This window comes from Ranitomeya variabilis, chromosome 4, assembly GCF_051348905.1.
Source record: "Ranitomeya variabilis isolate aRanVar5 chromosome 4, aRanVar5.hap1, whole genome shotgun sequence".
Taxonomy (NCBI): Eukaryota; Metazoa; Chordata; class Amphibia; order Anura; family Dendrobatidae; genus Ranitomeya; species Ranitomeya variabilis.
The window spans coordinates 457,489,965-457,503,920 of NC_135235.1; the positions used below are offsets into that span (position 1 = coordinate 457,489,965).

The window sequence follows — 13,956 nt, forward strand, 5'->3', positions numbered from 1 at the left end:
TCATGCGCCCAAACAGTGGTTCCCCCCCACATATGGGGTATCGGAGTACTCAGGACAAATTGGAAAACAAATTTTGGGGTCCAATTTTTTCTCTTACCCTTGTAAAAATACAAAGCTGGGGGCTAAAAAATCCTTTTTGAGAAAAAAAAAATTATTTTCATGGCTCTGCGTTATAATCTGTAGTGAAACACTTGGGGGTTCAAAGCTCTCAAAACACATCTAGATAAGTTCCTTAGGGGGTCTACTTTCCAAAATGGTGTCACTTGTGGGGGGTTTCAATGTTTAGGCACATCAGGGGCTCTCCAAACGCAACATGGTGTCCCATCTCAATTCCAGTCAATTTTGCATTGAAAAGTCAAATGGTGCTCCTTCCCTTCCAAGCTCTGCCATGCGCCCAAACAATGGTTTACACCCACATATGGGGTATCAGCGTACTCAGGACAAATTGCACAACATTTTTTGGGGTCCAATTTCTTCTCTTACCCTTGGGAAAATAAAAAATTGGGGGCGAAAAGATCATTTTTGTGAAAAAATATGATTTTTTATTTTTACGGCTCTGCATTATAAACTTCTGTGAAGCACTTGGTGGGTCAAAGTGCTCACCACACATCTAGATAAGTTCCTTAGGGGGTCTACTTTCCAAAATGGTGTCACTTGTAGGGAGTTTCAATGTTTAGTCACATCAGGGGCTCTCCAAACGCAACATGGCGTCCCATCTCAATTCCAGTCAATTTTGCATTGAAAAGTCAAATGGCGCTCCTTCCCTTCCAAGCTCTGCCATGCGCCCAAACAATGGTTTACACCCACATATGGGGTATCAGCGTACTCAGGACAAATTGCACAACATTTTTTGGGGTCCAATTTCTTCTCTTACCCTTGGGAAAATAAAAAATTGGGGGCGAAAAATCATTTTTGTGAAAAAATATGATTTTTTATTTTTACGGCTCTGCATTATAAACTTCTGTGAAGCACTTGGTGGGTCAAAGTGCTCACCACACATCAAGATAAGTTCCTTAGGGGGTCTACTTTCCAAAATGGTGTCACTTGTAGGGGGTTTCAGTGTTTAGGCACATCAGGGGCTCTCCAAACGCAACATGGCGTCCCATCTCAATTCCAGTCAATTTTGCATTGAAAAGTCAAATGGCGCTCCTTTCCTTCCGAGCTCTGCCATGCGCCCAAACAGTGGTTTACCCCCACATATGGGGTATCAGCGTACTCAGGACAAATTGTACAACAACTTTTGGGGTCCATTTTCTCCTGTTACCCTTGGTAAAATAAAACAAATTGGAGCTGAAATAAATTTTGTGTGAAAAAAAGTTAAATGTTCATTTTTATTTAAACATTCCAAAAATTCCTGTGAAACACCTGAAGGGTTAATAAACTTCTTGAATGTGGTTTTGAGCACCTTGAGGGGTGCAGTTTTTAGAATGGTGTCACACTTGGGTATTTTCTATCATATAGACCCCTCAAAATGACTTCAAATGAGATGTGGTCCCTAAAAAAAAATGGTGTTGTAAAAATGAGAAATTGCTGGTCAACTTTTAACCCTTATAACTCTGTCACAAAAAAAAATTTTGGTTCCAAAATTGTACTGATGTAAAGTAGACATGTGGGAAATGTTACTTATTAAGTATTTTGCGTGACATATGTCTGTGATTTAAGGGCATAAAAATTCAAATTTGGAAAATTGCGAAATTTTCAAAATTTTCGCCAAATTTCCATTTTTTTCACAAATAAACGCAAGTTATATCGAATAAATTTTACCACTAACATGAAGTACAATATGTCACGAGAAAACATTGTCAGAATCGCCAAGATCCGTCAAAGCGTTCCAGAGTTATAGCCTCATAAAGTGACAGTGGTCAGAATTGTAAAAATTGGCCCGGTCATTAACATGCAAACCACCCTCGGGGCTTAAGGGGTTAAAAACTCAGTACTCAGGGCAATTCACTAGGCATACCCCTCAGTGGTGCACAGACTTGATACAGCCCACAGTTATTTTCTTACTAGGTACAGCTTTAGATGATACTCAAAGGTGCATGCTACATGGAACTCAATGAAGCAGGTGACTGTAGAATTCAATGATTAATGCGTAAACTTTCAATTTTATTTCATAAATTGAAAGCACACCCAAAAATAAGCAACTTCGTAATGTATCTTATTAAATAAACTTGGCTCTTTCCCTTCTCTCTCTCCCAGGACTGATCTTTCACTCTCAATTTATTTGGAAAATGGGTTTTGCCAGATGACGGATTTATCTGTTAATTGAGAATTTTGAGAATGAATGATCAGTCCAGCAGGAGAATGAAGCAGATATCACATGGTTCTTATTTTAACATGGAATGATTCATGTAAAAAAAATAAATGTTGATTACTTTAAGTTTTCCTCACTGTCTCAAGTCACAATTTGCATACACATGCAATTGAGTGAATCATCAGGGAAAGGACCATAACCAAAACATAATCAGGGCCACTTCTCTTCCGGAATGCTCTCCCCAGCAAGCCCTACACATAGAGCAATTCCTAGCATGTATTTGGCATCATACTCTAGGAAGTGGTTTTCTACACTTGTCAATTAGACCTCCCACTTCTCGAACTCAAAGAGTTTCATTTTTCATACATGACCTGCAATAAAAAAAGGTTATAGATATAATAATGACCACTGCCTGGCTCACTATAATAGCTGTGGAAGGCATTCTTCTCATGATGGCCGGTTTTTAATCCACTCAGCATCAAATATAACATTTTTCAAAACTTGTAAGAATGCACAACATGAGACAACAGATCATAACTCTGGCTATCAAATGATTACATGATCAAACCAATTCAAGGCTTCATCTTATGTGAGGAAGTATGAAGGTAGTCATGTTCAGATCGTCCTCCACAAAGAAGTGACATATCCTACATACTGAACCAGTTACTGTATATGGACATTCTGAATGCAGCAAATGGAGAGGTAGATCAGGACACTGAAAGTAATGTGCCGACCCCTTGGATGCAGTATGGCATGTTTATCACCACTGATCGAAGTAGACAAGACCTCAATATAAAGTGAAATGCCACCATCCTTTTTGAAACAGATGATGCAAAATCGGAATATTTAAACTATTAGGAATGAAGTAAGTGGATATGAAAAATGATGAGCGAACGTGCTCGTCACTACTCGTTACTCTCCCGAGTATCCCTATGCTTGGCGTACTCAGCGAGCAGCGAGCATTTTCGGGATTATTTGGCGGTAACTGTAGTCTCCAACCAGAAGTTTTGGCAGATTTTAGAGACCCAATCAGGGTGCAGGGATTGTCTGCCAGGCCATGAAACGCTGCAGCCATCTTTGTTGTGGTCATGCAGTGATTGGCTGGGCCATACAGCATCATCCCAAGTATAAGAGAACAGGCGCCACCCTGCTCGCCGCATTCTGTTCCTATTTCAGCAAGAGTAGGAAGAGCTGCTGCCTAGATAGGGTCAGAATCGTGGTTTTAGGGCTCATACTCACTTGCGTGAAATACGGCCGAATCTCGCATGTTAAAACCCGGCTCTGCCGCCGGCACTCCAGAGCAGAGCGTGCAGCCGCACAGCAATACATGGAGCTGCACGCTCCGCTCCACAGTGTCGGCGGCAGAGCCGGGTGTTGCCATGCGAGACTCAACTGTATTTCACGCAAGTGAGTATGAGCCCTTAGAGTTAGTGTAGGTCTGCAACTCTTACATCCACAACTCCTGAGAAAACAACAGTCCTTTTTAGGGCTAATTCATGGGTCCCGATATTGTAGCGCTAGGCAGGCAGGGCACAGCATATCCACATCAGTGCAAGGCCTGCAGGCACTGTATGTGGGTCCATTGCTCTCACTGCATCCTTCCCAAAGCTCCATAACTGCCTGATGCTGCTGCAGCTTACTTACTGTCTATATACCTATTTTTTATTTTTTTTCCAAAAAATCCTCCCCCCCCAAAAAAAAATATACAGTCTGTGCTGTCATACAAAGAACAGGGGAAGAAATACATCCAAAAAGATAACCTTATGTCTATAGTAAAATTGCTTTATTAATGTGCAAGGCAAGAGAACAGTGATGACAACAGAATCACCCAGCAGTGAATAAAAACAAAATGTAGGACACTAGAAAAATGCACCTGCCGACTCATAGGGATAATCATTACTAACATTAAATAGTCATACATAGAGTCGAGGTTACATGACCAGCAGGGGATATTACCTATACCCAATAAGCCTGTAGTATATATTTATTAAGGGACCGCTATAGCCCATATATGATTGCGCAGTAGTTCATAAACAATACCATCATTAGCAATACCGACATTAAAGCAGCTATAGAGAGCGGTACAGATAGCTTAATACATCACCCTGAAACACGGTGTTGGACAGGTGCAGAGTCCCGGTGTCCGCCCCAACCCGCGTTTCGGCACTCCTTCGTCAGGGGGCGCATAGTGGACTACGGAAATTGTGCAGTATAAAACGGCCAAAGACCGGAAGTGAACCCGAGCCGTGCCCCGGATGTAGCCTCGCGTCTCCTAGCAGCCGCCGGTACAACAAAGGAAGGTAGCGCTATCCAGGCTGTGAAGGCCGATACACGTGGGGCCCCACGTGATCCACCCACAACAGACACTGTATCGCCGCCCTCCAAAGGAAAAAAACGGCGGGTGCATGCGCAAAGGCACATACAAGGGCGAAATCATCATCATATGTATGGAAAGGAGGGGGATTAGTTGAATGATATTATGTAGACACTAGATGGCAGCCCGATTCTAAAGAATCGGGAGTCTAGAATCCATATATACTTTATTTATTCAAATGTAAGAATAATACAATTAATAAATAATAGTAAGAAAGAACAAAAAATGGCTGCACTCACCAGCTCTTGACAATTCTTGTTATTTAAGGTACAGTTACACAGGATCCATGAACATGCTTATGAGGGGAGTGATGAAAGACATCAGACAACAACGGTTCTTTGCTTAAGAACAATAATGTAAATAATAAATAATATGTATCAATAACTATGTATATTGGTATGTTCTTTCTTGGCACAAATTGCAGGAAGTAGTATTCTAGGCAATTATATATTAGATGGGCATTTCCTGAAGGAAATACATGGTGCTTGAACAGCGCTACCAGCTTTACAGCAGCACTTTTCACACACGGGACTGGGGGGCGCGCTTACTTTTGCACCCGGGGCCGGGGGCGCGCTTACTTTTGCACCCGGGGGCGCACTTACTTTTGCACCCGGAGGCGCACTTACTTTTGCACACGGGGGCGCACTTACTTTTGCACCCGGGGGCGCACTTACTTTTGCACCCGGGGGCGCACTTACTTTTGCACCCGGGGGCGCACTTACTTTTGCACCCGGGGGCGCACTTACTTTTGCACACGGGGGCGCACTTACTTTTGCACCCGGGGGCGCACTTACTTTTGGGGCCGCACTTACTTTTGGTGGGCGGGGCCGCTCGGCCTTCGATTTGATGGGCGGGGCTCCTCGGCCTCCGATTTGGTTGGCGGGGCCCCTCGGCCTCCGATTTGGTGGGCGGGGACTCTCGGCCTCCGATTTGGTGGGCGGGGACCCTCGGCCTCCGATTTGGTGGGCGGGGACCCTCGGCCTCCGATTTGGTGGGCAGGGACCCTCGGCCTCCGATTTGGTGGTCGGGGACCCTCGGCCTCCGCTTTGGTGGGCGGGGCCCCTCGGCCTCCGATTTGGTGGGCGGGGTCCCTTTGCCTCCGATTTGGTGTGCAGGGACCCTCGGCCTCCGCTTTGGTGGGCGGGGCCCCTCGGCCTTCGATTTGGTGGGCGGGGCCCCTCGGCCTCCGATTTGGTTGGTGTGGACCCTCGGCCTCCGATTTGGTGGGCGGGGACCCTCGGCCTCCGATTTGGTGGGCAGGGACCCTCGGCCTCCGATTTGGTGGGCGGGGACCCTCGGCCTCCGATTTGGTTGGCGAAGCCCATCGGCCTCCGATTTGGTTGGCGGGGCCCCTCGGCCTCCGATTTGGTGGGCGGGGACTCTCGGCCTCCGATTTGGTGGGCGGGGACCCTCGGCCTCCGATTTGGTGGGCGGGGACCCTCGGCCTCCGATTTGGTGGGCAGGGACCCTCGGCCTCCGATTTGGTGGTCGGGGACCCTCGGCCTCCGCTTTGGTGGGCGGGGCCCCTCGGCCTCCGATTTGGTGGGCGGGGTCCCTCTGCCTCCGATTTGGTGTGCGGGGCCCCTCGGCCTCCGCTTTCGTGGGAGGGGCCCCTCGACCTTCGATTTGGTGGGCGGGGCTCCTCGGCCTCCGATTTGGTTGGTGGGGCCCCTCGGCCTCCAATTTGGTGGGCGGGGACCCTCGGCCTCCGATGTGGTGGGCGGGGCCCCTCGGCCTCCGATTTGGTGGGCGGAGACCCCCGGCCTCCAATTTGGTGGGCGGGGCCCCTCGGCCTCCGATTTGGTGGGCGGGGAGCCTCGGCCTCCAATTTGGTGGGCGGGGACCCTCGGCCTCCGATTTGGTGGGCGGGGACCCTTGGCCTCCGATTTGGTGGGCGGGGACCCTCGGCCTCTGCTTTGGTGGGTGGGGCCCGTCGGCCTCCGATTTGGTGGGCGGGGCCACTCGGCCTCCGATTTGGATGGTGTGGACCCTCGGCCTCTGATTTGGTGGGCAGGGCCCCTCGGCCTCCGATTTGGTTGGCGGGGCCCCTCGGCCTTCGATTTGGTGGGCGGGGACTCTCGGCCTCCGATTTGGTGGGCGGGGACCCTCGGCCTCCGATTTGGTGGTCGGGGACCCTCGGCCTCCGATTTGGTGGGCGGGGACCCTCGGCCTCCGATTTGGTGGTCGGGGACCCTCGGCCTCCGCTTTGGTGGGCGGGGCCCCTCGGCCTCCGATTTGGTGGGCAGGTTCCCTCTGCCTCCGATTTGGTGTGCAGGGCCCCTCGGCCTCCGCTTTGGTGGGCGGGGCCCCTCGGCCTTCGATTTGGTGGGCGGGGCCCCTCGGCCTCCGATTTGGTTGGTGTGGACCCTCGGCCTCCGATTTGGTGGGCAGGGACCCTCGGACTCCAATTTGGTGGGCGGGGACCCTCGACCTCCGATTTGGTGGGCGGGGACCCTCGGCCTCCGATTTGGTGGGCGGGGCCCATCGGCCTCCGATGTGGTGGGCGGGGCCCATCGGACTCCGATGTGGTGGGCGGGGCCCCTTGGCCTCCGATTTGGTGGGCGGGGACCCCCGGCCTCCGATTTGGTGGGTGGGGCCCCTCGGCCTCCGATTTGGTGGGCGGGGACCCTCGGCCTCCGATTTGGTGGGCGGGGACCCTCGGCCTCCGATTTGGTTGGCGGGGCCCCTTGGCCTCCGATTTGGTGGGCGGGGACCCTCGGCCTCCAATTTGGTGGGCGGGGACCCTCGGCCTCCGATTTGGTGGGCGGGAACCCTCGGCCTCCGATTTGATGGGCGGGGCCCCTCGGCCTCCGATTTGGTGGGCGGGGCCCCTCGGCCTCCGATGCGGTGGTCGGGGCCCCTCGGCCTCCGCTTTGGTGGGCGGGGCCGGGCCCCTCGGCCTCCGCTTTGGTGGGCGGGGCCGCTCGGCCTTCGATTTGTTGGGCGGGGCTCCTCGGCCTCCGATTTGGTTGGCGGGGCCCCTTATCCTCCGATTTGGTGGGCGGGGCCCCTCGGCCTCCGATTTGGTGGGCGGGGCCCCTCGGCCTCCGATTTGGTTGGCGGGGCCCCTCGGCCTCCGATTTGGTGGGAGGGGACCCTCGGCCTCCGATTTGGTGGGCGGGGCCCCTCGGCCTCCGATTTGGTTGGCGGGGCCCCTCAGCCTCCGATTTGGTGGGCGGGGACCCTCGGCCTCCGATTTGGTGGGCGGGGACCCTCGGCCTCCGATTTGGTGGGCGGGGACCCTCGGCCTCCGATTTGGTGGGCGGGGACCCTCGGCCTCCGATTTGGTGGGTGGGGACCCTCGGCCTCCGATTTGGTGGGCGGGGACCCTCGGCCTCCGATTTGGTGGGCGGGGACCCTCAGCCTCCGATTTGGTGGGCGGGGCCCCTCGGCCTCTGATGTGGTGGGCCGGGACCCTCGGTCTCCGATTTGGTGGGCGGGGCCCCTCGGCCTCTGATTTGGTGGGCGGGGCCCCTCGGCCTCCGATGTGGTGGTCGGGATGTGGTGGTCGGGGCCCCTCGGCCTCCGCTTTGGTGGGCGGGGCCGGGCCCCTCGGCCTCCGCTTTGGTGGGCGGGGCCGCTTGGCCTTCGATTTGTTGGGCGGGGCTCCTCGGCCTCCGATTTGGATGGCGGGGCCCCTCGGCCTCCGCTTTGGTGGGCGGGGCCGCTCGGCCTTCGATTTGTTGGGCGGGGCTCCTCGGCCTCCGATTTGGTTGGCGGGGCCCCTCGGCCTCCGATTTGGTTGGCGGGGCCCCTTATCCTCCGATTTGGTGGGCGGGGCCCCTCGGCCTCCGATTTGGTGGGCGGGGACCCTCGGCCTCCGATTTGGTGGGCGGGGCCCCTCGGCCTCCGATTTGGTTGGCGGGGCCCCTCGGCCTCCGATTTGGTGGGCGGGGACCCTCGGCCTCCGATTTGGTGGGCGGGGACCCTCGGCCTCCGATTTGGTGGGCGGGGACCCTCGGCCTCCGATTTGGTGGGCGGGGACCCTCGGCCTCCGATTTGGTGGGTGGGGACCCTCGGCCTCCGATTTGGTGGGCGGGGACCCTCGGCCTCCGATTTGGTGGGCGGGGACCCTCGGCCTCCGATTTGGTGGGCGGGGCCCCTCGGCCTCTGATGTGGTGGGCCGGGACCCTCGGCCTCCGATTTGGTGGGCGGGGCCCCTCGGCCTCCGATTTGGTTGGCGGGGCCCCTCGGCCTCCGATGTGGTGTTCGGGGCCCCTCGGCCTCCGCTTTGGTGGGCGGGGCCGGGCCCCTCAGCCTCCGCTTTGGTTGGCGGGGCCTCTCGGCCTCCGCTTCGGTGGGCGGGGCCGCTCGGCCTTCGATTTGTTGGGCGGGGCTCCTCGGCCTCCGATTTGGTTGGCAGGGCCCCTTATCCTCCGATTTGGTGGGCGGGGACCCTCGGCCTCCGATTTGGTGGGCGGGGCCCCTCGGCCTCCGATTTGGTTGGCGGGGCCCCTCGGCCTCCGATTTGGTGGGCGGGGACCCTCGGCCTCCGATTTGGTTGGCGGGGCCCCTCGGCCTCCGATTTGGTGGGCGTGGACCCTCGGCCTCCGATTTGGTGTGCGGGGACCCTCGGCCTCCAATTTGGTGGGCGGGGACCCTCGGCCTCCGATTTGGTGGGCGGGGACCCTCGGCCTCCGATTTGGTGGGCGGGGACCCTCGGCCTCCGATTTGGAGGGCGGGGACCCCCGGCCTCCGATTTGGTGGGCGGGGCCCCTCGGCCTCCGATTTGGTGGGCGGGGACCCTCGGCCTCCGATTTGGTGGGCGGGGACCCTCGGCCTCCGATTTGGTAGGCGGGGCCCCTCAGCCTCCGATTTGGTGGGCGGGGACCCTCGGCCTCCGATTTGGTGGGCGGGGCCCCTCGGCCTCCGATTTGGTGGGCGGGGACCCTCGGCCTCCGATTTGGTGGGCGGGGACCCTCGGCCTCCGATTTGGTGGGCGGGGCCCCTCGGCCTCCGATGTGGTGGGCGGGGCCCCTCGGCCTCCGATGTGGTGGGCGGGGCCCCTCGGCCTCCGATGTGGTGGTCGGGGCCGGGCCCCTCGGCCTCCGCTTTGGTGGGCGGGGCCGCTCGGCCTTCGATTTGGTGGGCGGGGCTCCTCGGCCTCCGATTTGGTTGGCGTGGCCCCTCGGCCTCCGATTTGGTGTGTGCTCTGCCTGGGGCCACTGTGCTCTGCCTGGGGCCCCATATGCTGCCTGGGGCTACTGTGCTCTGCCTGGGGCCCCATATGCTGCCTGGGGCCCCTGTGCTCTGCCTGGGACCACTGTGCTCTGCCTGGGGCCCCATATGCTGCCTGGGGCCCCTGTGCTCTGCCTGGGGCCACTGTGCTCTGCCTGGGGCCCCATATACTGCCTGGGGCCCCTGTGCTCTGCCTGGGGCCCCATATGCTGCCTGGGGCCCCTGTGCTCTGCCTGGGGCCCCTGTGCTCTGCCTGGGGCCCCATATGCTGCCTGGGGCCCCTGTGCTCTGCCTGGGGCCCCTGTGCTCTGCCTGGGGCCCCATGTTCTGCCTGGGGCCCCTGTGCTCTGCCTGGGGCCACTGTGCTCTGCCTGGGGCCCCATATGCTGCCTGGGGCCCCTGTGCTCTGCCTGGGGCCCCATATGCTGCCTGGGGCCCCTGTGCTCTGCCTGGGGCCACTGTGCTCTGCCTGGGGCCCCACAGGCTGCCTGGGGCCCCTGTGCTCTGCCTGGGACCCCTGTGCTCTGCCTGGGGCCCCATATGCTGCCTGGGGCCCCTGTGCTCTGCCTGGGGCCCCATGTTCTGCCTGGGGCCCCTGTGCTCTGCCTGGGGCCACTGTGCTCTGCCTGGGGCCCCATATGCTGCCTGGGGCCCCTGTGCTCTGCCTGGGGCCCCATATGCTGCCTGGGGCCCCTGTGCTCTGCCTGGGGCCACTGTGCTCTGCCTGGGGCCCCACAGGCTGCCTGGGGCCCCTGTGCTCTGCCTGGGACCCCTGTGCTCTGCCTGGGGCCCCATATGCTGCCTGGGGCCCCTGTGCTCTGCCTGGGGCCACTGTGCTCTGCCTCGGGCCCCATATGCTGCCTGGGGCCCCTGTGCTCTGCCTGGGTGCAGGACACTGGTGACGTCACTTATCTCCGGACATTAGCTCCGGACATTAGCTCCGGACATTATCTCAGGACATTAGCTCCGGACAAAGCCACGGAAGTTGGCACAAATTGCAGGAAGTAGTATTCTAGGCAATTATATATTAGATAAAGTGCCTACAACCTACGGGACATTAACATAATACATACAGTGTCTCATTGTATATAAGAGAGAGGAGGGATAAAATAGAAGGGAAAATAACATAATCTAATATATAATTGCCTAGAATACTACTTCCTGCAATTTGTGCCAACTTCCGTGGCTTTGTCCGGAGCTAATGTCCGGAGCTAATGTCTGGAGATAAGTGACGTCACCAGTGTCCTACACCCAGGCAGAGCACAGGGGCCCCAGGCAGCATATGGGGCCCCAGGCAGAGCACAGTGGCCCCAGGCAGAGCACAGGGGCCCCAGGCAGCATATGGGGCCCCAGGCAGAGCACAGTGGTCCCAGGCAGAGCACAGGGGCCCCAGGCAGCCTATGGGGCCCCAGGCAGAGCACAGTAGCCCCAGGCAGAGCACAGGGGCCCCAGGCAGCATATGGGGCCCCAGGCAGAGCACAGGGGCCCCAGGCAGCATATGGGGCCCCAGGCAGAGCACAGTGGCCCCAGGCAGAGCACAGGGGCCCCAGGCAGAACATGGGGCCCCAGGCAGAGCACAGGGGCCCCAGGCAGAGCACAGGGGCCCCAGGCAGCATATGGGGCCCCAGGCAGAGCACAGGGGCCCCAGGCAGCATATGGGGCCCCAGGCAGAGCACAGTGGCCCCAGGCAGCATGTGGGGCCCCAGGCAGAGCACAGTGGCCCCAGGCAGAGCACAGGGGCCCCAGGCAGCATATGGGGCCCCAGGCAGAGCACAGTGGTCCCAGGCAGAGCACAGGGGCCCCAGGCAGCTTATGGGGCCCCAGGCAGAGCACAGTGGCCCCAGGCAGAACATGGGGCCCCAGGCAGAGCACAGTGGCCCCAGGCAGAGCACAGGGGCCCCAGGCAGAACATGGGGCCCCAGGCAGAGCACAGGGGCCCCAGGCAGAGCACAGGGGCCCCAGGCAGCATATGGGGCCCCAGGCAGAGCACAGGGGCCCCAGGCAGCATATGGGGCCCCAGGCAGAGCACAGTGGCCCCAGGCAGAGCACACACCAAATCGGAGGCCGAGGGGCCCCGCCAACCAAATCGGAGCCCGAGGAGCCCCGCCCACCAAATCGAAGGCCGAGCGGCCCCGCCCACCAAAGCGGAGGCTGAGGGGCCCGGCCCCGCCCACCAAAGCGGAGGCCGAGGGGCCCCGACCACCACATCGGAGGCCGAGGGGCCTCGCCCACCAAATCGGAGGCCGAATGTCCCCGCCCACCAAATCGGAGGCCGAGGTTCCCCGCCCACCAAATCGGAGGCCGAGGGTCCCCGCCCACCAAATTGGAGGCCGAGGGTCCCCGCCCACCAAATCGGAGGCCGAGGGGCCCCGCCTACCAAATCGGAGGCCGAGGGTCCCCGCCCACCAAATCGGAGGCCGAGGGTCCCCGCCCACCAAATCGGAGGCCGAGGGTCCCCGCCCACCAAATTGGAGGCCGAGGGTCCCCACCCACCAAATCGGAGGCCGAGGGGCCCCGCCTACCAAATCGGAGGCCGAGGGTCCCCGCCCACCGAATCGGAGGCCGAGGGTCCCCGCCCAACAAATCGGAGGCCGAGGGTCCCCCCCCACCAAATCGGAGGCCAAGGGTCCCCGCCCACCAAATCGGAGGTCGAGGGTCCACACCAACCAAATCGGAGGCCGAGGGTCCCCCCCCACCAAATCGGAGGCCAAGGGTCCCCGCCCACCAAATCGGAGGTCGAGGGGCCCCGCCAACCAAATCGGAGGCCGAGGGGCCCCGCCCACCAAATCGGAGGCCGAGGGTCCACACCATCCAAATCGGAGGCCGAGGGGCCCCGCCCATCAAATCGGAGGCCGACGGGCCCCACCCACCAAAGCGGAGGCCGAGGGTCCCCGCCCACCAAATCGGAGGCCGAGGGTCCCCGCCCACCAAATCGGAGGCCGAGGGTCCCCGCCCACCAAATTGGATGTCGAGGGCCCCCACCAACCAAATCGGAGGCCGAGGAGCCCCGCCCACCAAATCGAAGGTTGAGGGGCCCCGCCCACGAAAGCGGAGGCCGAGGGTCCCCGCAAACCAAATCGGAGGCAGAGGGACCCCGCCCACCAAACCGTAGGCCGAGGGGCCCCGCCCACCAAAGCGGAGGCCGAGGGTCCCCGACCACCAAATCGGAGGCCGAGGGTCCCTGCCCACCAAATCGGAGGCCGAGGGTCCCCGCCCACCAAATCGGAGGCCGAGGGTCCCCACCCACCAAATCGGAGGCCGAGGGTCCCTGCCCACCAAATCGGAGGCCGAGGGTCCCCGCCCACCAAATCGGAGGCCGAGGGTCCCCGCCCACCAAATCGGAGGCCGAGAGTCCCCGCCCACCAAATCTGAGGCCGAGGGGCCCCGCCAACCAAATCGGAGGCCGAGGGGCCCCGCCCACCAAATCGGAGGCCGAGGGTCCACACCATCCAAATCGGAGGCCGAGGGGCCCCGCCCAACAAATCGGAGACCGACGGGCCCCACCCACCAAAGCAGAGGCCGAGGGTCCCCGCCCACCAAATCGGAGGCCGAGGGTGCCCACCCACCAAATCGGAGGCCGAGGGGCCCCACCAATCAAATCGGAGGCCAAGGGGCCCCGCCCACCAAATCGGAGGCCGAGGGTCCCCGCCCACCAAATCGGAGGCCGAGGGGCCCCGCCAACCAAATCGGAGGCCGAGGGGCCCCGCCCACCAAATCGGAGGCCGAGGGTCCCCGCCCACCAAATCGGAGGATAAGGGGCCCCGCCAACCAAATCGGAGGCCGAAGGGCCCCGCCAACCAAATCGGAGGCCGAGGAGCCCTGCCGAACAAATCGAAGGCAGAGCGGCCCTGCCCACCAAAGCGGAGGCCGAGGGGCCCGGCCCCGCCCACCAAAGCGGAGGCCGAGGGGCCCCGACCACCACATCGGAGGCCGAGGGGCCCCGCCCACCAAATCGGAGGCCGAGGGGCCCCACCCACCAAATCGGAGGCCGAGGGGCCCCGCCCACCAAATCGGAGGCCGAGGGTCCCCGCCCACCAAATGGGAGGCCGAGGGTCCCCGCCCACCAAATCGGAGGCCGAGGGGCCCCGCCTACCAAATCGGAGGCCGAGGGTCCCCGCCCACCAAATCGGAGGCCGAGGGGCCCCGCCCA

The 13,956-nt window shown here is 59.5% G+C and overlaps 1 protein-coding gene across 2 annotated transcripts in view; it reads left to right on the top strand.

Annotated features, from left to right (window-relative positions):
* The window catches only part of BPIFB2 (BPI fold containing family B member 2), a 48,995-nt gene extending 46,633 nt beyond the window's left edge, over nucleotides 1–2,362 (top strand). For both annotated transcript variants that reach the window (XM_077251626.1, XM_077251627.1), the window contains one exon: nucleotides 1,920–2,362. The gene's annotated coding sequence lies outside the window, so the exon portion shown is untranslated. The remainder of the gene's footprint in view (nucleotides 1–1,919) is intronic.
* The last annotated feature ends 11,594 nt before the right edge of the window (nucleotides 2,363–13,956 follow it).